We start from the raw sequence: 17,648 nt of genomic DNA, 5'->3' as shown, positions 1-17,648 counted from the left end.
CCTATTGAGCCAAAAATAGCCATTGTAGCCACAACAGCAAGTCACCAGGCGAAACTTCAAAACAAGTTTATCCTCGTCGCACAATTAATGATACGTTTTACTCAGTATCATTCTCTAAAGCACGCATTGAGTGGGAGACCAAAACAACAGGGGTCTGGACACAAGATCGCCATTTTAACTCCCTGTATATTTTTGCAGCTGCGCAGGCACAGCTTTACATATTGTTGCATGTATACATCGCATAGCAGCTTTACCATATTGTTGCATGTATACATCACATTTGGTGTTTTCTGCTTTCTGTAACACAAGGGCCAACCCCTGGAGCATGTGGGAGGAAGCTTGTGTACATATCTGCTCTCTTAGTCGATTATTCATACGCTCCATTTGGATGTGGAGGGTCATTATCAGCTGCTCAATGTTGTACTTTGTTACCGGTAAAGTGGGACCCGTTTTCAGACTGAATCTCCCAAGGGGTCATTAGCTGGTGCAGACCATGAATCTCCCACCCGTGTGAATGCCACTGTGTCATCCATACAGCCATTACGTTGGCAACTGCCCAGGAGTCGGTATACAGTCGGATTGGAATATTGTCATCGGACAAAGGGAGGGCCATGACCTCCTCATGCAGACGGCTAACACCGTCGGGGCCTCTCTCAGCCCTATCACAGATGTACAATTTCCATTTTACAATGGAGGAGCACTGTGCGTGTTTCTCCTCGTGGGAGACGTTGGCAGATTTAACCCAGGGCATAATAAGTAAGTGAGGGCGCATAACCCTATTCCACCCGCCGTAAGGTGCTCGGTCGCAAGGAGTGCCAAGTAACATGCAAATAACTCGTTCAAAGGGCGAATATCGCGCGGCGGGATCAGGCATGTCATGCTGTTGCCACAGACTTCCTCACGAGCAGTAGCCGCCACCTTCAATTCAAAAGAGACATTCTCCCGCCGTGAAGCATGCGTGAGCACCTGTTGCATCAACCTCTCAGCCATGTAGTGGGACACAGCGACCCCATCGGGGAGGGTAACAGGGGCAGAAGGTCTGGGGTCGCCTAGTCGAGCGAGGGCCGCCCAGAAAACCCGCCGGGGACCCTGGGCGCACCCCTAGTCTACGGGAACCGGCATGGTCCATTCCCGGGGGCTCTCGTCTTGGGCCGGGTTTTCTTCTTTCTCCCCTATTTCTCACAATGTTTTTTTCCAAAGGTGCTAGTGGGAATGCCGTCTATCTGTTCCTCATCCACTCCAGCTCGGAGTTCCTTTCTGGATAGATGCCCCTTAGCCCCGGGTCCGGGATTGGACGCATCAATTCCCCTCACTTGTCGTCTCGAGCAGGCGTGATCCAACCCCTCAAGGGCACTGAGGGCTGTCCCTATAGATTCCTTAACCGCAGGTTCCAGGAGCAGGAGTACCACCCCTCAGATGCAAGGCGCGCAGCCTTGCCACATGAGAAAGGAGGGAGGCAGTAAAGTCCTCAGGACTCTCATTATTCCAGTCGTCGTCATACAAGGACATAATCAGTCTTAGCTACTACCCCCTCCTCGGCTGTGGACCATGGGAGGGGGGGGGGGGGGAGAGGTAGGGACCCTGATCCACTGCCTGTTTCCCGCTGTCTCCAGATGTCTCCATCCCAGGTACTAATACCAGATATCTCCATCCCAGGTATTAATGTCCTCCCCCCTTATCATTAGTGAACGAACTTTAATTGTGTCAACTTGTCAGTCCGCGCGCTTAGCCGCGTCAGCTTGCTGGAGTCTGGCCAACTCACAAGCAGTGTCCACGACCTGGTTTGCCATCTCTGCTGCCCGGTTTCTGGATGGCTCAGTGGGTGAGTGTCAGTGGGTGCTCCTTATATTTATCAATTTCGTCTTTTAGCTTTTTTACTTCTAGTTCTTTTTGTTTCAGATTCTCATGTTGAAATTTAACTATTGATAGTAACAGCCAGAATGCTCCTTTGTGACTCCCCTTTTCCTCGGGGAACCGCTGTCTTTTAATTGTGTCAATATATGGTGTCCGATTGTAACATAAGGATTGTTGTTTAGTGCATCGGATCTGTCGATGGGCGTCCCGGACTGAGCAATTAAGTTGGCAAAACTCGCAGACCCGTCCGTATTATCCACCCACCCTTGGATCCGGTAAGTTTCAGGCTCCACTGCTTTCTTTGACTTGCACATTACTTATTACTAAGTATCTGTTATCTGAAACCTGCCGGCTACGCCAAATGTTGTGTTCGATAAATCATTGGATTCAGATAACAGTTTTGATTCACTCTAATTTATTACTCTACTAAATAAGGCACAGAGACTCACGTATCTCGGAATATCCCAGAACGCACTCGTAAACCCCGAGTACACAGCAGAGCACGCCGCATGGTGTTTCTACATACACACACGTAAACCCGTACGCACTCGCAAACTCATCAGAGCACGCCACAGGATGTTTCCTCCTTGATCACCTGGCACCTTTCGCGTCGAAAGCTGAGGTTCTCTCACCGAAAGGGCGCCCACCACCATCCTTTATGGCGTTTCTTATCGGAGCAGACCACTACCCCCTCCCCGAGCCAATCATTACCCCCCTTGTCTGCAATGTTTCTGCGCTACGAGCGGCAGGGGGCGCAGGTGATCTACCCAACTATTGTTGATATGTTTTGTTCGCTGACGGATCCTTTCCCATAGAATGGCTTTGAAGACTGCGTTCCTAGGCAATGATCAAAGATAACGCCTCTGGGAACTTGCTTTCGAGAGGCTATGGAATGTCAGGGGCTGCAACATTGCTGATAACTCCATTTCACATTTTAGTTGAAATTGTCAGTCTAACCCTTACACTACACGTGTAGCAAATGTACAGCGGTTACCATGGAAGCCTTTAATCTTTATGTAGATTGGGGCAACCAAATTGGTAACAGTGCTGAGGAGGAGGATTTCCTGGAATGTATTCAGAATGGGTTTTTAAACCAATATGTAGTTGAACCGACGAGAGACCAGGCTATCCTAGACTGGGTATTGTATAATGAGGAAGGATTAGTTAGCGAGCTTTTCGTGCAACTTAATTGGGTAACAGTGACCATGATATGATGGAATTCTGCATTAGGATGGAGAGTGACAGTTAATTCAAAGACGAGGGTCCTGAACTTGAATAAAGGAGACTTTGAAGGTATGAGATGGGAATTGGCTAGGATGAACTGGCAAATTATATTTAAAGGGTTGACAGTGGAGATGCAATGGCAAAGATTTAAAGACCACATGGATGAACTCCAGAAATTGTACATCCCTGTCTGGCAACAAAAAACAAACTGGGAAGGTGGCTCTATCGTGGCTGACGAGAGAAGTCAAGGATACTGTTAAAGCCAAGGAAGAGGCATATACATTGGTCAGAAGCGGCAAACCAGAGGACTGGGAGAAATGTAGAACTCAACAAAGGAGGACAAAGCGGTAAATTAAGAGGGGGGGGGGGAGCATGAAAGAAAGCTTGCAGGGAATATAAAACTGACTAAAACTTTCTATTGGTTTGTAAAACGGAAAAGATTAGTGAAGATGAATGTAGGTGCCTTACAGTCAGCCACAGGTGAATTTATTATGGGAAGCAAGGAAATGGCTGAAGAGTTAAACGAGTACTTTGGTTCTGTCTTCAAGGAAGACACAAACAATCTCCAGGAAACACTAGGGGACCAAGGGTCGAGTGGAAGGGAGGACCTGAAGGGAATCCACATTAGTCAGAAAATGATGCTGGGTAAACTGTTGGGACTGATGGCAGATAAATTCCCAGGGCCTGATGGACTGCAACCCGGAGTACTCAAGGAGGTGGCCCTAGAAATCGTGGATGCATTGGTGATCATTTTCCAATGTTCTCTCGACTCTGGATCAGTTCCTGTGAACTGGAGCATTGCCAATGTAACTCCACTTTTTAAGAAATGATGGAGACAGAAAACAGGGAATTATAGACCAGTTAGCCTTTCATTGGCAGTGGGGAAGATGCTGGAGTCCATTAGTAAATATGTTATAGCAGTACATTTGGAAAGCAGTGACGGGATCGGTCCAAGTCAGCATGGATTTATGAAGGGGAAATCATGCTTGACTAATCTTTTTGATTTTTTTTTTGAGGGTGTAACAAGTAGAATGGATAAGGGAGAGCCAATGGATGTGGTGTATTTGGACTTTCAAAAAGTCTTTGACTAGGTCCCACACAAGACATTAATGTGCAAAATTAGAGCACCTGGTATTGGGGGTAGGGTGTTGACATGGATAGATAATTGGTGGCAGACAGGAAGCAGAGTAGGAATTAACGGTTCCTTTTACAGAATGGCAGGCAGTGACAAATGGGGTGCTGCAGGGCTCAGTGCTGTGACCCCAGTTATTCACATTATATATTAACAATTTAGACGAGGGAATTCTAAGTAACATTTCTACGTTTGCAGATGACACAAAGCTGGGTGGCAGTGTGAGCTGCGAGGAGGATGCTATGAGGCTGCAGGATGACTTGGATAGGTTGGGTGAGTGGGCAGATGCATGGCAAATGCAGTAAAGAGGTGCAACGAGACATGGGAGTGCTTGTAGACCAGTCACTGAAAGTAAGCATGCAGGTACAGCAGGCAGTGAAGAAAGTCAATGGCCTTCATTGCAAGAGGATTTAAGTTTAGGAGCAAGGAGGTCCTACTGCTATTGTACAGGGCCCTGGTGAGACCGCACCTCGAGTATTCTGTGCAATTTTGGTCTCCTAATTAGAAGAAGAAAATTATTGCTATTGAGGTAGTGCAGGGTAGGTTCACCAGTTTAACTCCCAGGATGGCGGGACTGTCGTATGTTGAAAGAATGGGACGACTGTGCTTGTATTCGCTGGCATTTTGAAGAATGGGAGGGGATCTTAAAGGATGAGAGGGGATAAATAAAATTTATGTAAATTTGAATTGGACTGGGTAGACGCAGGAAAAAATGTTCCCGATGTTGGGGCAGTCCAGAACCAGGGGTCACCGTTTAAGAATAAGGGGTAGGCCATTTAGGACTGCGATGAGGAAAAACTTTTTCTCCCAGATTTGTGAAACTGTGGAATTCTCTGCCACAGAAGGCAGTGAAGTCCAATTCACTGGATGTTTTCAAGAGAGAGTTGGATTTAGCTCTTCGGGCTAAGGGAATCAAGGGATATGGGGAAAAAGCCGGAACGGGATATTGATTTTGGATGATCAGCCAGGATCATATTGAATGGCGGTGCTGTCTTGAAGGGCCTAATTGCCTACTCCTGCACCTATTTTCTATGTTTCTATTGCAACAAGCGGTCGACCATCAGCTCCCGGGACATCCAGACTGCCGTGCGCCTGCTACTGCCCGGGGAGCTGGCCAATCACGCCATGTCGGAAGAAACAGAAGCAGCGACCAAGTACACCAGTTGCAAGTAAAGATCCCCAAGTGCGGACGAACCGAAAACCCAAAGGCTCTTTTAAAAGCCACCCACAATCTCACAAGAGTTGTACAGTATTTGTGATTATATCTCATATACCGCTTTTACTGAGATCAAAACAGTTTCACAATCCTGTCACAAAACCAAGTTTGACACTGCAGTCTCGGAACCATCTGCAGTTTGTGAACAGTGACCCGACCATAACTTAATGCTGTGTACACAAACACCTGTTATGCCCCGTTGAATGCATTTGTTCTGATCGAACCAGTTAATAGAATTACAAGAAGAATTTTTCAATCTCGCTTCGGAGTGTAAATAGTCGGGAACTAATGACGGGCGAATGATGAATCGAAGGTCTGATATTAAATGTTTGTTTTCAAGATTGTTATTGAAAAACACTTTTTCTTGGCGGGCTTTTCAAATTTCAGCTCATTTTGGGGACCAACGGTTGGTTTCGGCGTTTCTCCTCTTGCCGCCTGTTCAGTGGTGCATGAAGCCGCTCTCTGACCGGGCTGTTCCCCTCACCAATGAGATTGGGCGCTTCACCATCCATCCAGGATGTAAAAGAGCGAGGGGGGAGGGAACTGGAGGAATTTCCTTATTTCCAGAAAAATGTGCGATGAGGAAAGACTGAGGGAAACGGGACTGGGAAAGGGTAGGGCTTGAGACGGAGCTCTTCGCGCGCAGAAAAGTAGAATCTTAAGAATAATAGGGTCTTTAAGAATAAGGGGTAGGCCATTTAGGACTGAGATGAGGAATAACGTTTTCACCCAGAGTTGTGAATCTGTGGAATTCTTCGCCACAGAAGGCAGTGGAGGCCAATTCACTGGATGTTTTCAAGAGTTAGATATAGCTCCAAGGGGTAACTGAATCAAGGGATATGGGGAAAAAGCAAGAACAGGGTACTGATTTCGGATGATGAGCCATGATCATATTGAATGGTAATGCTGGCTCTAAGGGCCGATTGGTCTACTGCTGCACCTATTTTCTATGTCTGTTTCTTAAATGGGGGCAGCGAATGTTATTGTGCGGGATTTAGACCGAGACGGGCTGCGGCAGATAAACAGAACGGATGTAGTGAAAGGAAATATCCTGTTCCAGCCCACCGACACTGTGGATGGCTCTGAAAAGAACCTTTGGGTCGTTGAATGAATGTTTCCCCAAGTTACTTGCTCTTGGTGACCGCGCTGGTTTTCTTGGGCAACAGCACGGCCTGGATATTGGGCATTGTCGTGGTTACCGGTGTTCAAAATGAAGCAGATGACACGGAGAATTCTTCAAGAAGTTAAAAGCCTTTATTTGCAAACAACGGCTGGAACAATCAGGATGTCAACCATCTGACTGCCCACTTAGTACACCGGGCAGCCTATTTTTATAGGATTATTCTAAACCTTATCTCCTTTGCATTACCTCATACCCACACTCCTTTCTTCAGTCCTTCATTGCTTTGTAGTACCTGTTTGCCCCGCCACCATTAAATCCCATTTAGTAATATATCCTTATCTCAATGCTCACATCCCTTCATATTTCGCCTCCCTTATTTCCTGCTAGTTCATCCCTCACATCCATCCATCACCCCAAGGCCTATGTTTTTCCTTATCTCTTCTCTTGCCACCATTAAATCCTATTCATTGATGAATGTCTGCATCTCTTCGGATTCTGCTACCCTTATCATCTAGGCTAAAGCTAAAGCAAAGGAGTGTTATGTTACAGAGACGTGTCAAGGGTAAGGAATGTCTAGAGCGCCTTAATTAGTTACAGAGAGGCGCCTAATGCCTAAGTAGTTACAAACCTTAAACAACAATGTATAAAATAATACCGTAACAATGTCTAATGTATAAAATAATATCAAATAATATCATGCATAAAATAATATCGTATTATCTCCCATATTCCCCCCTTTGAGACCTACGTGGTCTCACAGAAAAAGAAAACCAAAAAACGCACATGTTGTTAACTCAAATCATAAATCCACTCTCAACCATTAGCCCCCCAACTTAGGATTTTATAAAGAATGTGCAGTTTGTCAGTGTTCTTCTTCCAACATGCTAACATCCTGGGTCACTCAGCCAAAAACCTACCCCCATATGTCTAGGGTAGGAAAAAAGACCCAGCTTCCCTTACAACTACGTTCTTAGTAATCTTCCAGAGTAAATTGCTCAACAGCATAGTATTCTATCGGAGGGATCTGTTTCTCTTGGAGGTGAAATTTGCCCGTATCCTGGAGCAACGGCAGCTGATTCGCAGTAGCTTTCACTAGAAGAGATTTAATACATGGAAAAGCACAACACAATACAATAGCAATTATAAGCAGGGTGATTCCGATAGTCATCCCGACTTTAACCAACCATGCTCCCCATCCGCCTAGAATGTTTTCTAGCCAGCCAAAGAGTTGGTGCCCGTCACCTGCATTCTTTTTAACCTCTGAAGAGTCTAATCTTGAACAATGCGTATAGTTGTGAGGGTCTGGTATAGCCAGTATTTGTTCCTTGGCTTTGGCCCATACGATACATTGCGATCGTTGCATAGTGTGTGCCGTATACTGTGCCCACTTATACCAATCATTAGTGGTCGCTGTGCGCCATGCGACTAAGTTATGTGAGTCATCGCCATCCCTATCCTCAATGTTCCTTCGAATCCGCCCCTGTTCCCCTAACTCTAGCAGGGTAGTATTAGGACCAGTCTGGTTCCACCCAGTCCAAAGCTGTAAAATCGAGGGCTCCCAGATCTGATTCGGGAGAGGCACGGTCTGATTCGGGAGAGGCACTATTGCCCCCCACCCCGTCGCCCCTGTCCACATTGTCGCGAGGAGGACAGACGCCCACAACCTCATCGTCAACAACCTCAGAGTCACTAATGTCCCCCAAGACTTCCTTTATGATCTGGTCAATGCCTGATCCTTCCCCTGCGTTTTCGTTCTCACGCTCGCTTACCTCTTCTCCTGTATTTTCGTCCCCTTGCCCGTTTACCTCGAGGTCATTCACAGGTTGTGCCTGTGGGACAGTCCTTGTACAATGATTGAGATGGTACCACGTGGACCGGCCCTCTACCTGAACAGCAGTTTGTGAGGCCTTAGTTACTGTGAACGGTCCTTCCCTTCTCGGCTCATTCCACCTTCGTCGAAAGGCTCGCACATAAACCTGATCTCCGGGTTTAATAGGTCCTCCTTCCTGGTCCGCCTCTGGCTCCTTTTGCTTTTCCTGTGTGTAAATAGACTTGTGTATCATAGTTAACTGTTGCATGTACTGTTTAAGTTCTACCTCTAATTGTTCCAGGCTTGGTCCCTTGAAAGGACCTCTCCATTTGGGCATCGGCATGGGTCTGCCAGTGAGCATCTCATGTGGTGTTAAATGAGTTATTCGATTAGTTTGCATGCGACAGCTCATTAATGCCAATGGCAGGGCATCAATCCAATTTAACTTTGTAGTTGCGCAAATCTTGTTTAATTTAGCCTTCAATGTTCCATTAACTCTTTCTACCATGCCCTGTGATTGAGGGTGGTATACACACCCAAATCTTTGTTTCACTCTTAGGGCTTGCAGTACGAACTTAACTGTTTTTTGAATAAAATCCGCTCCATTGTCGGAACTGATTTCGGTTGGTATACCGAATCGTGGGATGACCTCATTTGTCAGAAACTTGACTACAGTTCCTGCACCTAAATCCTTAGATGGTACTGCCTCCACCCATCTGCTAAATCTATCAATTACTACCAGCATATACCTTTTCCCTCTTACTTTTTTCAGCATGTCCACATAGTCAATAACCAGGTGCCTAAATGGTCCTTCGGGCACAGGTATATGTCCTATATGTGTTGTTATTCCCTTTCTAACATTGTTTTGAGCACATATCTCACATTGTGACAAAATGTAATCTACTGAAGCCTGTAGATAGGGTGACCAAAATCCATCTCTCTTTATCTTCCTTAACACTTCCCCCCTTGCACAGTGGTCTAGCCCATGCGCTTCTGAGATGAGAATGGTTAGCAGAGGTGTAGGTGCTACCAGCAAACCTTCTTCCGTAGCCCACAGGCACTTACATTCTGTTTGGCTCCCCTCTGTCTCCACATTGTTTGTTCAGCTAATGTAGCCCTACCTTGCATCGCAACTATATCCTCCTGTGTGGGTTGCAGGTCCAAATTTACCTGAGGGGCAATAATGGCTGATTGGCATCCAGACGCTTTTCTGGCTGCTTCGTCTGCGGCATGATTGCCCTTTGTGATCATGTCGTTTCCCTTTTTATGTGCCTGGCATTTAACGATAGCTAGTGCCTTAGGTTTAGTCAGTGCCTTTATTAGGTCTGAAATTTGCTGAAAATGCTGTATGGGGTCCCCATTGCTTTTCTTGAAGCCACGCTGCTTCCATACTGCCCCAAACAGGTGACAGACCCCATGTGCATATGCTGAATCTGTGTAAATGTCAGCTTTCTCACCCTCCATCATTTCACACGCTGTTGTTAAAGCCTTAATCTCTGCTAACTGGGCTGAACAAGGTTGTGGGGAAGCTTCTAATCTGATTGTTTGAAAACCTGATTGGTCATGCTGCACTACTGCAAATCCTGCATGATTGCCATCATAATCCCTATAGCATAAACCATCCACAAACAAAACTTTCTTGTCCTCATCATTCAGTGGTTCTGATTGTAAGTCCGTCCTTAATTTAGAAAAAAACATCGTTTCCCCAACGCAATAATGGGGTTCCCCCTCATATTCAAGTGGAACATAATCAGCTATGTTACTTGTGGTGCATCTTTGTATTGTAATGTCTGGGAATGTCAACAGCATTTGAAATGCTATTATTCTGGCTGGTGTTAATACAAACCTCCCCTTCTCCAACAGCTCTACTACTTTATGGTGTGTATATATAGTTACAGGATAGCCCATGGTTATAGATGAGGCTTTGTTGTACGCATAGTGCAACGCAGCCAGTCCCTGATAGCAGGGTGGGTAACCCTGCGCCACCTCATCTAATTTTGTACTTTAGTATGCTACAGGCTGCTGAGCTTTACCTATGCCTGTTTCCTGCATCAGTACTGCTGCAGCATAGCCCTCCTGCCTGTTGGAAACATACAAGTGAAAGACCCTCTCATAATTTGGTAGGGCCAGGGCTGGGGCACAGAAACATAGAAACATAGAAAATAGGTGCAGGAGTAGGCCATTCGGCCCTTCGAGCCTGCACCGCCATTCAATATGATCATGGCTGATCATCCAGCTCAGTAACCTGTACCTGCCTTCTCTCCATACCCCCTGATTCCTTTAGCCACAAGGGCCACATCTAACTCCCTCTTAAATATAGCAAATGAACTGGCCTTAACTACCTTCTGTGGCAGAGAATTCCACAGACTCACCACTCTCTGTGTGAAGAAATGTTTTCTCATCTCAGTCCTAAAAGACTTCCCCCTTATCCTTAAGCTGTGACCCCTGGTTCTGGACTCCCCCAACATCGGGAACAATCTTCCCGCATCTAGCCTCTCCAACCCCTTAAGAATTTTATATGTTTCTATAAGATCCCCCCTCAGTCTTCTAAATTCCAGCGAGTACAAGCCTAGTCTATCCAGTCTTTCTTCATATGAAAGTCCCGCCATCCCAGGGATCAATCTGGTGAACCTTCTCTGTACTCCCTCTAAGGCAAGAACGTCTTTCCTCAGATTAGGAGACCAAAACTGCACACAATACTCCAGGTGCGGTCTCACCAATGCCCTGTACAACTGCAGTAGAACCTCCCTGCTCCTAAACTCAAATCCTCTTGCTATGAATGCCAACATACCATTCGCTTTCTTCACTGCCTGCTGCACCTGCACGCTTGCTTTCAATGACTGGTGCACCATGACACCCAGGTCACGTTGCATCTCCCCTTCTCCTAATTGGGCTGACTGTAACTCTCGCTTAATGGTGTTAAAAGCTGTCTCCGCCTCCTCATTCCATTGTAAAACATTTCTCAAATTTGTGTGTCCCGCTTCCTTCAGTACTTTTCTCAATGGCATCACAATTTCAGCATATTCTCCAATCCAGTCTGAGCTATATCCAGACATTCCCAAAAATGTCATCATTTGCTTTACTGTCTGAGGCTTGGGAGCTTTAATTATTGCCTCAATTTGATCTGGTGCTATAGCCTTTACTCCCTTGCAGATCAACCGTCCTAAATATTCCACCTGTTGCTTACAAAACTGCAACTTCTTCCTGGACACTTTATGGCCTCCGTATGCCAGCCTTTCTAAAGAGTCAGGGTGTCTTGCTCACATTGCTCCTCACTTTCAGAGCAGACCAACAAATCATCCACATACTGTATTAACGTACTATGTAGGGATATACCTTCCAAATCTGTCTTCAGTACCTGATTGAAAACATGAGGCGAGTGTTTAAATCCCTGCGGCATCCTTCTACTATATATTCAGGGTATATTGAATGACCCTGTAGGTAAATGCAATAAAAAACTGGCATCTTTCTGCTAACGGCACGCTAAAGAATGCTGAGCAGAGATCAATCACTGAAAAGTACGCTGCCTCCGGTGCCTCCGGTGCATCCCCAACATATTCTATCAACTACCTGTCTGCCTACTGGCCTTCCTCTTCCCCTTCCTTGTGCTCCCCCTTGAGGGCCCCAATCCTGTCGGGGCTGATTCCCTGATCTGATTTGCCCCTGATAGGACATTTGAGGAGAAGCTCCCCCAAAGACATTTATTATTGGCATGGGATTATCCAGCCCCCGTCTGGCTCTACCATAGGACTCACTGTGCATCAGTGTATCGTTCACTTCTGCTATTTCAGCCAGGTCTGCGGTTACTGACAGCATTTTCTTTCCTTTTTCACGTTCTTTCTTTTTTTAGTTCTTCTAGTTGCATTTGCATCACCTTTCTCTGCACCTCTTCTTGTTGGTTCACCATTTTTTGTCTCTCCTTATGATATTTGCATGAACCAGGTGGTCCCTGAACTGGGAGTGGGGTATGGTTGACAATCCCACCACTTCCTCCAGTCTGGACTTATCCGGAGGGGGCATCCGTGTCCCCCAGCGGGTCTCCCCTCAATGTCTTTGGGTCCACCTTGAGCGGGTAACAGTCTCTGAGGGCCTGCCATACCCTCGGTCTGACTAGGTCAAATGACTGGCCATCAATATATATATAACAATATATAACAACTACAGCATGGAAACAGGCCTGTCCGGCCCTACCAGTCCACGCCGACCATTCTCCCTGACCTAGTCTCATCTACCTGCACTCAGACCATAACCCTCCAATCCCCTCCTATCCATATACCTATCCAATTTACTCTTAAATAATAAAATCGAGCCTACCTCCACCACTTCCACCGGAAGCCCATTCCATACAGCCACAACCCTCTGAGTAAAGAAGTTCCCCCTCATGTTACCCCTAAACCTTTGTCCCTCAATTCTGAAGCTATGTCCCCGTGTTGGAATCTTCCCCACTCTCAAAGGGAAAAGCTTACCCACGTCAACTCTGTCCGTCCCTCTCAAAATTTTAAAAACCTCTATCAAGTCCCCCCTCAACCTTCTACGCTCCAAAGAATAAAGACCCAACCTGTTCAACCTCTCTCTGTAGCCTAAGTGCTGAAACCCAGGCAACATTCTAGTAAATCTCCTCTGTACCCTCTCCATTTTGTCGACATCCTTCCTATAATTTGGCGACCAGAACTGCACACCATACTCCAGATTCGGCCTCACCAATGCCCTGTACAATTTCAACATTACATCCCAACTTCTATACTCGATGCTCTGATTTATAAAGGCAAGCATACCAAACGCCTTCTTCACCACCCTATCCACATGAGATTCCACCTTCAGGGAACAATGCACAGTTATTCCCAGATCCCTCTGTTCCATTGCATTCCTCAATTCCCTACCATTTACCCTGTACGTCCTATTTTGATTTGTCCTACCAAAATGCAGCACCTCACACTTATCAGCATTAAACTCCATCTGCCATCTTTCAGCCCACCCTTCCAAAAGGCCCAAGTCTCTCTGTAGACTTTGAAAATCTACCTCACTATCAACTACTCCACCTATCTTAGTATCATCTGCATATTTACTAATCCAATTTGCCACACCATCATCCAGATCATTAATGTAAATGACAAACAACAGTGGACCCAACACAGATCCTTGGGGCACTCCACTAGACACTGGCCTCCAGCCTGACATACAATTGTCAACCGTTACCCTCTGGTATCTCCCATTCAGCCATTGTTGAATCCATCTTGCAACCTCACTATTAATACCCAACGATTTAACCTTCTTAATCAACCTTAATCAATCATCGGGTTATTTGCGTTTTTTATCCCAGCCATTTTAAACAGCTCTGTGAATTTCGTGGTTCCCATTACCTTCACCAGTAGTGCCTTCAAATCTCCCATAGCCAATAATCGTCCCATAGTTTCCTCCTCAAAGGCCCTAATCCATTTTCCTGCCCCGTCATATATGGTGGGCAAGGCGTTTCTCAGCCCTTCTAGGTCTCGGGTCACCCAAGGAATATACTGGGTTCGTCCTGCCTTTTTCAAAAGTAATGGCACCATTCTCCCCCTCAGCTCCTGTCTCTCGTTCACCATCTCCTGTTGTGGTTCTATCTGTATACTTTCCCACCTCATCTCTGGGCGTACCCCTGGCTTTCCTTTCTTTTTCTTTCCATATCTTTTTCCATCTCCCTTATCTCTATCTCTAAGCGCTTTACGGATGCCTCTATTTCCCTTCTACACTCCCTTGTTCTTTCCCCATCACTTTCTAATTCTGCTTCATTCTCACAGTTTTGCCCTCTCTCTGATGCCTGCTGATTACATGCCTGTGTTTCTGTGTTGCTGTCTCCCTCATACTCCTCATTTGCTGCCTGACGGGTCCCATAAACCTTTCTGTCCCTGAGGTCCCTGAGGTCCTGCAGCCTTTTGATGTCTGCTTCTAGTTCCCGTGCTTCTTGCTTCATCCTTTCCTTTTCTCGCTGCCCCCTTCTCTGTCTATATTCCTTTATGTCTTGCTCATCGTTCCAAGTTGTGACTTCTCCCTCTATCTCCACCATTCCCTTTTACCAAAGGGCACTGCTTTATTCCGTCCTGGCTGGAATAGGGAGGGGGATACCCAGGGTCCCTTAGGCTGGGGTACAGGGTTGATTTTTTCCCCTGAAGCTCCTGATTTTCATGCTGTTTTTCGGGTTTTTCACTCTTGTTTGGGGTGGTATTCTTTTCCTGTTATGCTTTCCTCAGCCTTTCTCCTTCTATTCTAAACAATTTAAGCACGTCTAGTTCTTTTTCCTTTTTCGTTACTCGGGTTCCTGATTTATCCTTAGGCTTATAGTTCTTAATTAACACTTCCATTTCATCACACATATTTATATCAAAATTTATATCAAAATTTATATCATATTTATATCATTCCGTGGGCCATTTCGTAACCAATTTTTTCGTCCTTTTTTCCCATTTTTCAAAGTGTTTTTTAATATCCTCTTTGGATACGGGGAATTTCTTACTTAGTATTTCAACTGCAGTTATTTTATTCATTGTACTTGTCTTATTTTAGTGCACTTGGTCAGTCAGTTTAAATGCAGTCCTTGTTCTCACTCCGTTCCGTCTCTATAGTCACTATGCTACCTACTACGCTATTTCTATTTTCTACAGTTCTACTATATTCCTTTAATATTTTGCATTTTTTATTTTTTATGTTATCCAATTATTCAAATTTTTGATCCTGCCCATACAGACCCCTAGCCAACCAGAGTAATCCCCGGTTAACTAGAGCGGTATCCACAGGACGTTTTATCCTTCCCGTCCAGACCCCTAGCTAACCAGAGTAATCCCCGGTTAACTAGAGCGGTATCCACAGGACGCCTCGTCTATTCAGTCCCCTATCCTCTTAGGGTGGTATCCACGAGGTCTTCGTGACGTCACAAATCCACTTTCTTAACTTATCTATTTTCTACTTACCCCACTGCGCAGCCTTCTTGAGCAATCCTCCGGGTCTCTTTTTAGAATAGTTTAGACAGATTCTTTGGATCGGAGAGGCCCTTGGACCGCCTGGGCGCTCCTGTGCCACCAGTGGTCCCCCATTTTCAACAGGCCATTAGTCCAAATAAAGCGGAAAACCGCCTACCTTTTTTGCGGGTGGCCACCCTTTACCTGTTGAACCGGGGAGCCCCTGACGGGCTTGGAAGCGCCTTTAGCTTGTCGTCCGTTATCGAATGGGCCTCTTTCCGATCCTGCCGACTACGCCAATTTTGTCATGGTTACCGGTGTTCAAAATGAAGCAGATGACACGGAGAATTCTTCAAGAAGTTAAAAGCCTTTATTTGCAAACAACGGCTGGAACAATCAGGATGTCAACCATCTGACTGCCCACTTAGTACACCGGGCAGCCTATTTTTATAGGATTATTCTAAACCTTATCTCCTTTGCATTACCTCATACCCACACTCCTTTCTTCAGTCCTTCATTGCTTTGTAGTACCTGTTTGTCCCGCCACCATTAAATCCCATTTAGTAATATATCCTTATCTCAATGCTCACATCCCTTCATATTTCGCCTCCCTTATTTCCTGCTAGTTCTTGCCACCATTAAATCATATTCATTGATGAATGTCTGCATCTCTTCGGATTCTGCTACCCTTATCATCTAGGCTAAAGCAAGGGTACGAGCTAAAGCAAAGGAGTGTTATGTTACAGAGACGTGTCAAGGGTAAGGAATGTCTAGAGCGCCTTAATTAGTTACAGAGAGGCGCCTAATGCCTAAGTAGTTACAAACCTTAAACAACAATGTATAAAATAATACCGTAACAATGTCTAATGTATAAAATAATATCAAATAATATCATGCATAAAATAATATCGTATTATCTCCCATAGCATCACCCCACCCTGAGCGATGGTCACCCTTTCCAGCAGCTTGTTGAGCTCCTCGTCGTTGCGGACGGCCAGCTGTAGGTGTCTGGGGATGATGCGGGACTTCTTGTTGTCGCGGTCCGCGTTACTGGCCAGCTCCAGGATTTCAGCCGTCAGATACTCGAGCACAGCAGCCATGTATACCGGGGCTCCAGCAGCCTGTGAACACGGCCCACCGGGAACTGCAGCCCGGCCCGGGACGAGCGAGATTTGGGCTTGGTCCGAGCTTTACCACCTGTTTTCCCTCGCCCAGACATTCCGACTAATTACTGCACACAGAATGAGCAAATCGTCCTGCACTCGCCCTTCTAACAGCTTCTGGGGGAATGCAGTTCGGTGATGCAGCGCTTCATCTCATTGGTGGTGTGTAACAGTCCGATCAGTGAACTGGTTCATTCTCCAATGATCAGGCAGCAACAAAACAAGCGCGGAAAATAATCGGCAGTCGCCAAAATGACCTGAAATTTGAAAATTCGGCTAAAAGGAAAAATATTTTAGAATAGTCCAAAAGAGTAGCCATGCCAATCTATCTGTGGACATGTAAAAACAATGAACTGCAGATGCTGGTCAATGCACAATAGGACATAAAGTTCTGGCATAACTCAGAAGTAGCATCTCTGAAGAACATGGACAGGGATATGGGGTTTGGGGGGGGGGGGGGGGGGGGGGGGGTGAGGAAAGAAGCTGGAATAGAGAAAAAATATCTCCTCAGTACTGCACAGCTCCGCTCTTGCTCCCCCTCCCCCCAGTTGCAACAGGGACACAGTTCCCCGAGTCCTCGCCTTTCACCCCATCAGCTGTCGCATACAAAACATAATCCTCCGACATTTCCGCCACCTCCAATGGGAGCCCACCATTAGCCATACCTTCCCATCCCCACCTTTTCCACAGAAATTGTTCCCTCCGCAACTCGTTTCCCAACCAAACAACCCCCTCCCCAAGTACCTTCCCCTGCAATTGCAGGAGATGCAACACCTGGCCCCATACCTCCTCCCTTGACTCTGTCCACGGACCTCGACAGTCCTTTCAGGTTAGGTGGAGTTTCACTTGCACCTCCTCCAACCTCATCTGCTGTATCCGCTGTTCCAGATTGGAACAGAGTGGAAACAGGCCCTTTGGCTCAACTTGCCCACATCGACCAACAAGCCCCATTGACACGAGTCGCACCTGCCTGCATTTGGCCCGTACCCGTCTAAACTTGCCCTATTCTTGTACCTGTTTAAATGTTTCTTAAACATTGCAATAGACCCTGCCTCAACTATCTCCTCGGGCATCTCGTTCCATGTATAACCATATAACCATATAACAACTACAGCACGGAAACAGGCCCGTTCGGCCCTTCCAGTCCACGCCGACCACTCTCCCTGACCTAGTCTCATCTACCTGCACTCAGAC

The 17,648-nt window shown here is 46.2% G+C and overlaps 1 protein-coding gene and 1 pseudogene across 1 annotated transcript in view; one reads left to right on the top strand and one right to left on the bottom strand.

Annotated features, from left to right (window-relative positions):
* aicda (activation-induced cytidine deaminase) overlaps window positions 1-17,648 on the top strand; it is a 62,001-nt gene that overhangs the window by 16,664 nt on the left and 27,689 nt on the right. The window contains 1 exon segment of the mRNA XM_078428085.1: window positions 2,037-2,129. The gene's annotated coding sequence lies outside the window, so the exon portion shown is untranslated.
* On the bottom strand, window positions 6,551-16,613 carry LOC144609552 (histone H2A-like; annotated as a pseudogene).

This window comes from Rhinoraja longicauda, chromosome 34 (assembly GCF_053455715.1).
Source record: "Rhinoraja longicauda isolate Sanriku21f chromosome 34, sRhiLon1.1, whole genome shotgun sequence".
Lineage (NCBI taxonomy): Eukaryota > Metazoa > Chordata > Chondrichthyes > Rajiformes > Arhynchobatidae > Rhinoraja > Rhinoraja longicauda.
The sequence above is the reverse complement of the archived record's forward strand: the minus strand, read 5'-3'. Positions and strand labels throughout refer to the sequence as shown.